Below are 8,700 nucleotides of genomic sequence, written 5' to 3'. Positions count from 1 at the left end.
TGAGTTTCTATCTGAGAGTAATTTGTGAGAGTGGTGCGCTGGTCTAAGAGTAGTTTCATAACATGGTTCTTTGACGCGCATTCCAGTAACGGCGTGGCAACGGTGACAATGCGTCCTTAGGACACCCTTGAGACCCAAGCATCATCTTCAGCCGGCTTGTGATCCCCAAGAGCTGGTGTGGGTCTCATAGGTTCCTGAGCTGGGTCCTCAGGCTGGCGAGAACCTAAGAAGCCTGAGAATGGTGGTGGTGGTCTGTCCGTGATAAGCACAGTGCTATGGTGTTTCGAGAAGCCGTTATGGGGACTCAAGAGTGTGGACAAGTGTGGACAATCAAATGCCTGCGTAGAGCCTTCAGAGCCCGTCTTGAGGGCTCTTAGAAGCCAGTGTCTGCCCGAAAAGGTCCACTTGGTTCTCAAAAAGGCTCAAGTCCCCCTCTCCATGGACCCGTGTGCCCCCCCCCCCTACTTTTGTTCGCATTTGTTTGACTCACTATGCTGATCGTGATCACTTTCGTGACCACCTCGTCGGGCGGCACTGCGGCAGCGGTGGCACAGGACGGACAAAAACGTCTGTGAAGTGATACCGAAACCGTCCCGACACCCACCAGTCGCTCGTTATTGCCGCTTACTCACTCATTTCCACACACACCCTGTTCGGGCGTGCCCGTAATGTGAGAAAGTGACTGAGCCACGGCACCGTACGGTGCTGCCACCAGCGGGCGTGGATTGAAACTTAAAGGTAGTGTGCCAGCTTTCTTGGACCATATGGAGTTAATGACCCGGATAAGGAGAACCGGATTTTTAGAACTTATCCATACCTTCAAAACTTATGGAAACGTCTTAAATTCTTCAAATTTTGAGTACCCCAGTGCGAAATTCGCCCCGACGGGTTGTCGGTCGTACCCCAACCACATTTCACACCACTATGAACAATAAATGCACACACTAAAATCGCTATTACCGATAGGCTCATCCAATCAAGTTTCGATAAACCCGTTCATCATCATCTCCTGCGGTTTCGAACACGCCTGTTAGGTGGCTTCTGATGCTCGTCGAGGTCGGAATTTCCAAATACGCGTGGTGCGTCGGGCCGCGCGCTCTGACTTCGGCGTGCTTCGGCCAAGAAAAATGCGTCAGCTGATCATTGTCATTTCTGCCACTTGCGTGTGGTGTAATGGGGTCATAACTTAAAGGGACCCTCCCACCTTAACATTAGTTTTGAGTTGAGATAGCCAAGTTTGCGGCCAGGCTCAGAAACCACTATTTATCCTGGTCGCAACCCCCGCAGCTTTATGGTGTTCAAGAAATTTCTTCCCTTTACTTGCAGGGTGGGACCAGCGTGGTCCCTATCTCTTAACCATTACGGGAATCTGATGACGTCATCAGGCTTTCGAACGTCCGTTAAATGTTTGACTAAAACGTTTTGTAGCACGCGGTGGTATACGCTGCTTTGCGCGCAACAAATGCCGCACTTTCAAATAAAGTCGCTAGGAACAGCGGAGATCCCAAAAAGTAAACAAAAGTTAAAGTCTAATATCTTGAAAACCGGTGAATATTTTTCGATGAAATTTGGTAGATATTCGTTTTTACTCTTTCTGAACCGAGCGACATCACTTTCATGCCAATTCATTAACTTTTTTGAAGGTGGGAGGGTCCCTTTAAGAGACGGCTGTTTCATATCAATTATTTTACATAAAATCATATTTCAAACCACAAATTAATGTTCGACAGCCAAATTTAAGAAACAATACCAATACAGGCTTACAGTTTAAGGCTCGACATTGTGTTGTCTACGATTAGACAGCTGATAACTCATTCCCGTACGTCGTATGGTCGTAACACTATAATGACCTTTGCTTATTGTCACAAGTGCGCCGCATTCGCGATTGTTGCCCGACGCCTGTTTGCAGGTGAGCCCAGTACAGTTGTTATACATATCTAAAAACCGATAAACTTTTAGGCGAAAAAGGCACTATTCCAGGCCCATTTTTGATTTTTTTTGCGATATTAGGTAAAAACAGAAGCTTCTTATCCTAGGAAAAATAAAACGGGAAATCTTTCAAAGGTGGCACACTACCTTTAAGAAGGCGCTCCTACAACGATCGCCACCGTAGTATGCCGTTGCCCCTTATTATACGGTCTTGGCCGTCACCCGCCCACTCGTTCGTCAGCCCAGATCCTCTCGAGTAGGTAGGTATATTTATCAACATGGAAAGAGGTCAGCACAGCCAGCTTTTGAATGTCTTGCCAGTTTGGTTCAGCTATAACTCCGTTCGATGCAACCAGCTCAGTGAAAAAAAAAAAACAGGTAGGTATAACCAAACATGTACCCATAAGCATTTTCTCTGCGTGATTTGGACCAAAACACAGGTTTTGCACTCGGATAAGCAGCAAAACTTCTATTCAAGTGATTTTTTTTATACATGACAGCACAAATACACCAGCCTTTCAATACGGCCAGATCTGCATGAAAGCTATCGTTGAAGCTGTAACGTATTACATCAGCACTATACACCTTAGTACACGCACTGTACACATTTGTTCCTGAATCAAACATTCACCTCAAGCCAGTACAACGTCTCTGGCCCTTCCCCGACGGTGGTCCGGTCCAACATACGGACAAACCTACGGACGGCTGGCTCGCCGGGCCAATCAAGTTTACACCGCAGACCAAGTCGTAAACTCAGTCGCAGCTGTTGGTGTGATTGTCGAGGGATACATTGGGGACAGGCTCACCAATCAAGTCCTGCACAGTACGGCCAGGAGAGGACTGTGAATTTGGGATCCGTCAATAACTGCGTCTTGTTAGCGCGCTGGCAGGGGCTGGGCGGAGTCTTCACTACAGTTTTTAAGCATATTTTGATTTGATTCTATTCACTCGAAGGTCAACCATCGCAAGATACGATTACGTTTTACATATATAAACACTGATCAGTGTGATGGCAAACGGAGCTGGGTATGGGTTTGTATGATTGAAATTCGGCCGAGAAACACTGCGCAGTCGGTGGCCATTGACGTCATCAGATCCATGCGTGTTCTGGTGACGTCACTGGCCTGTGTTACAGCCGGCATCTCTGCGGGTATCACTCGGGGTCACTGAGAGTTGAGACCAAGATATAGGTGTGTCTGTGTCCAATGGGCCCCCGGCGGGCCTTAGCAGCCTTCCTGACATGCAGCACGAGCCAGAAGTTACACCGACGCTGCGTCACGCTGTTGGTCAATCATTTGATGTGTATTTGATAGCGGCGATTTGCATACAGGCTCCGACACACCCGTCGCTATCAATAACTCCCCCACGATTAGAGATAATTTAATGGCCGTGATTTCCTGTTGACTAATACCCGGTAATCAATATTGATATCTGTAGGCGAGAGTTTGCATCCTAGTTGCATCATGATAAAGTGGGCATCATGTTTGGCGAAATAGGTTGCATGCTATTATTCATTTTTATTCATTGGTTCTGAGAAGCAGCAGTGTGCTACACGTGGTACACACTTTGACTGTTACCAACCCTTTCGTCAGTCCGAGAATCACTCTTTCTCTCCGTATAAAGAATAACCCCTGCTAATGGGCCATTGTGTATTCGATATTGGTAGATAGCTATTTCTCCCACTAAATATAAGAAGCATTTATGAAATAATATACCTAAGACATTATTTACAATTATATTTGTTTCAATTACGTGCTCCCCAATCGTACCAAAAAAAAAAAGAACCAGAACCACATATTAATTCAAGTGGTTACTAATTACCTCAGACAATGTTTATTGATCATATCATATTCACGCTGTTTCGCCATCAAGCCCGAACACGTTAGGTACATACAGGTAATGTATAGTGAGTACGGCCTGGCTACGTCAGCCTTCAACATTCAATAAAAGTAGGTATACCTAAATGGAAATATATAATTTATTCTTATAGGCATTGATGTTCAAAACGGCGACACATACGTCACGTAGTTTTTTTTCACTCTTTATCATTTATCTCGGGAAGGGAGCTATCGGATGTGTAGGTATTTCTGCTTTGCTGGAGCTCTTTTAGTCCAGTCTATAGGTATAGTTCGTTTCTTATGTTCGACCCTCACCCTCATTGTAAACATCCACAGTCCACACCCAACAGACCACAGACCATCGCTATAAACCTACACAGAAGATAACGATAGCACGTCACTACGTCACTATCACGATTGCGTCTACTGATAGGAGCAGCGCCAGGCCCGCCGCCAGCCGCCACTCGCTCGCTGGGAGTGGTGGCGTGCTCCTGTTATCCGGCTACTCGGGGGCGTGGTTCCGTGGATCTCTTGAGGGCGGGAGTCCTTCCCAGCGGCGGTCTGTGTCGATCGGGTGTCCGCACTAAGCCCGGCATCAATATGGGGCCCCCGGAGGAGTCCGGGGTCGCCAGGTTGACTAAGGAGGTGCGTACCGGGCCAGGCGGGCGACCGAGCAGCCAAAAGTACCCGTGTCGGGCAGTAGTGGGATCGCGCCTGAGAACAGCCGCCGCTGGGGAGCCCGTCCAATACAGGGAGACCGGTTCCTTTTCGAACGTCGCAAAGTCACATGTTTTTTTTTAATAAGATGCTTATATTGGCACGTTAGGTGTAATGAGCCTTCTGCGATTTCCTTAAATTCTTAATTAGCCTGAGATCGAATAGAAAGTAGATGAAAATGACATTTTCGAATATATCCTAAGTTGTTTTTACGTGATATCATAATCAAATCGAATCGCAATTTTTCGCGGTCTTTTTATTTTATCATACCTTCCTAACTATTATTGGCAGACGATAATGAGCACATGGCTTTTACATCGTAGTTCACTGGTTATATATTCGGTAGATATTGGTATAAGGTTATCGAATTATCGTTATCGCAGTCGCGGTCAAGTTAGGAGTGGCCACCACTGGACTTTTCATATTGTTTTAATAAAAAAGTACAACGTAGGCATAAATTGCTTATTGTTATTTTCGAATATTAGGTAGGTGACAGAGTCCGAAACACCTAATTCCACGCAAATGCAAAACGTATATTGTTGAACTATATGTTCCACCGAAAAAGTTTGCCCCACGGCGCCCCATCCCACTCCCGTCCGGTCCTACCCTGTGACATTCCCGTTCGATGTCCCCGGGTGACACACCTGGTCCGTTTCGTTCACCCGTTCTCCGCCCGGCAGTCGGGCAAATTATCGGGCGGCACATTATTGGAGCCATCAATCTGGCGCAAGGGTCGGCGACGCTGTAAAACTGTCGCTGTAAACTGGGACGCGATCGGCCGCCACACTGGGCAGTGGGAGCCGGACCGGCTGAAGATGTTGGTGGATTCACTGGGTTAAGAAGGAGTTGGTTCTGCTGAGGGATTAAAGCTGAGAAAAAGGAGCTGGTTCAGTCCCATGGTCACCAGCTTCGCTGTCGTAGCCGTAAGCACTTTGACTTGACAACATTGACGGTCTGACTTTGTAATATTCAAATTAATAAATTTCACAAGCACAGCATACACATGCGATTTGTATTATAGTTTTCAGACAGCTGAACACCCTCTTTCATGACTGGATAGGCACTGAAGCTGGATTTAGCGACATTAGAGGAATTTGGGGCATCCCGTTTCAAAGCCTGCTGTTTGTTTGCCAGCAGTGGCCATCATCAGTCCGTCGAAAGGGGAGAGAGGAGGTACGCGACAGAACGGGTCAGAGGTTATCCGTCCCCAGCTGTCGCCATATGGACCCGTCCAGCGGTGATGCATCTCCAGATGCCGAGCGTGTGGGGAGCGATCGTGGAAAGGGGAGCCGACGCACGTTTATCTACTCATTTCGACCCCAAGTGGTGGTGACACCTGTTGGCTATTCATTTACTGGGGAGGCATTAGCTCTCAGAAAACATGGGGCCATACGCGGGCTACCCTCAGTTATGAAGTAAAATAAACACACCGGACCATATAAACTAGAATTTAGTGCCAAAAGTGAATTACGTCATTCAGATAAAAAATCGTCCTATAAGATCGTCAGCTGACAGTTGTGTCTTTAAAGCTACGACGCGAGGTAACCGGCAGACCGTCTGTTTATATACTATCGACAGCATAACCATGGGAAGTGGGATGGATGCCTGGGCTGGCCTATTCGCCTATTCAAGGATGGTCATTGTCGGGTGATTTAATTCAAGCGGCACTCACGTTCCTTTTGCACTGGTCAATCAGTGACTTGTCTTTGCTAGTTTATACTCTGCAGCAAGACCACCCGGCCTAGTTAGCAGACAGCTAACCAACCACCTAAGAAACCGTAAGCATGAGGATTGTTCTTACAGGAACGACTCTTCGACGTTCATAAGAATCGTAGGTGGTGTGAAGTGCTCTGAGCTTTGATTGTTCATCTGCTTCTATTTTATTGATAGCAAGTGTATTTGTGTCTTGATGATTTACCAGAAAACGATAAACTTAGTGCAATTCTTCACCAAAACGAGTGGTTTAATGGCTGTATTAACGGTATTATTATAGTATGTCGCTGCATGATTATGTCCATAGAATGACTCGCAACAGAATGCGCTTTGCGCAAGCAGGCCCCATTCACATTGATGCGAAAACGTTACGCGACACATTCGGTCGGTGGCAAGTTTCGTTTGATGAATTATTTCCAACCATGCACGCCACAGTATAATGCTATGTGCCGAGTCACTTAGGTGATGACTTTTAAAGGGTAGCCGAGAACGAGCATATTATTCCACTGTATTTACTTGTCATCTTCTGCAATTGCGGTTCACCACAACGCAATGGGCTGTGGTTCCTCGTGTGATATGTCTCACTCCAATAACACCGTTAGCCTCCATGCGGTGCTCAGGGAGCTGCTATTCAATGATGCAATGCTCCGTTAGCTGTCGTCAGCTGGGGTCCCCTTTGTCATCTTAGTGCGACTAGCGGTCAATTCTGCAAAGGTCAGAGACCTGACGAGGGTTGCTAGTCTGCTACTTGACTTTTTTGTGGCTGGGGAAAACCGAAGTATAATATTTTCTGCTTGGGGAAACCCCCTGCAGTATCAATTTTGGTGGAACCAATTAGAATTCGGTCCTAGAATCCGGCAGTAGTGATGGTATTGCGGTTTCCGCCCCGGCAAATACCACGAAACCGGCGCGGAGGAGACGAGTTCTATTCTGCCGGCGCGTGGGAGCGGTCACACCTGGCAGCATCGACGCGACGGCGCCAACGATCGACGATCGTCGAGGGCGACGCTAGAGACCAACCGATGAGGTCGTTCACGTCACCGGCCACGCTCGGACTGAAGGAGCTGATACGTAACGGTGGACTTTGGATCGCATTAGCGAGGAATACTGCAGACTGGATGGGTGGAGTTTTGGATTTAATTCTTTTGACTTTTCTAAAGTAACGTCTGGGTTTCCTAGCAATGCATTTCTATTTAGAAGCTGTGAGTCGTAGTAAACATGCCCAACTGGAGATATGCGTCGACTGCGAGGAAATACATGGTAAAACATGGTAAAACAGAAGAAAGGCTAACATTTTCCGCTCTCTTCACTGTCGCATGACTTGCCGCTCACCAGGCGATCCTCGACGTATGCAGGCGATTGTATTCTCACCGCGCTGCAAATGTGCATCAAAGACGCCATTTTTTCACGCCGGTCTATGACGAAAGCATGTCATCCGTCTCTTTATCAAGGGAGCGCTGTGCCTTTCGCTGATGGATCGGACCGTATTTGACTCGCGGCGGATGTCTGTGTCACTCTGAGGCGACTTTCCGCGCCTCTCTGTACCCCGAGTCCGACCCAAGCCCTCCCCGCCCTGGCCCGGGGCGGATGTCGATCGGTAAATGTCAGCCAGTTCTGGCTCCCGCTCCGCGTCCCGGGATGTAACGATAACATTCTGCCATCACATGACTCACAGATCTATCCCCGCGCCGTCAGGCGACGATGGCTACAAACAACGGGGTGTTCATGCCAAGCCGGCGAACAGGACTCGGCGAATGTCGTCAAATTCGTCATCAGTTTTTGTGTTTATTTCTGCGTTTTTCGAGGCGTTTCCCGATGGGGTGGCGCGAGCCCTGATACAGAGCTGTTTTTGCTGCCACCATGTGTATGAATGGATAGACAGTGCCCTATGCTTTTCTATGCTTACTACCGCAATGGTATAACGTACTCGACATACATATTGATGCCGGTACTTATCGTTATGCGAAGTTCATGAGATGGGAAGGGTAACCTCCTATCTGGCTCCTGTTCAGTCTTTGAAATGTTAACATGCCAAATTGCCAGATAATAGTTATATATTTCCGTTCATTCCAATATTTTTTCACCAAAGTGTTTTATTTGCTAGCTCTAGATTTAATCAGTAAGGTATGATTCGCATTTCATTAGTTATAAAAACGAAGCCCATGCACATCATGGTCGACATGTATTTATGCCTCGGATATGGTCCATGTATCCCATTGATAACCAGCAGCCGGCACTAGCCAGATGGTCGGCAACTGTTGACGAAAAACACGAAAAACCTGGACGCCATCTCGCGTTTTTCTTCCCGCCTCTGCTGGAGGAAGTCTGGTGCCATTTAACTAATTAATTTAATACCCCGTTCTGTAGCGCGTGCGACACTGGGTCGATGTTCCGTCTCTTGTGTCCCCCTGTCTTCCTCGCCTCCCCTTGATCGAACACAAAAACGACACGAGCAGCGCGCAAACACGAGCAAAAAGCGCGTTGACAAAGCGGCGCCGTATCC

The sequence above is a fragment of the Amphibalanus amphitrite genome, unplaced genomic scaffold (assembly GCF_019059575.1).
Source record: "Amphibalanus amphitrite isolate SeventyFive unplaced genomic scaffold, NRLGWU_Aamphi_draft 000384F_arrow, whole genome shotgun sequence".
In the NCBI taxonomy this organism is placed as follows: Eukaryota; Metazoa; Arthropoda; class Thecostraca; order Balanomorpha; family Balanidae; genus Amphibalanus; species Amphibalanus amphitrite.
This window is presented reverse-complemented; position numbering follows the sequence as displayed.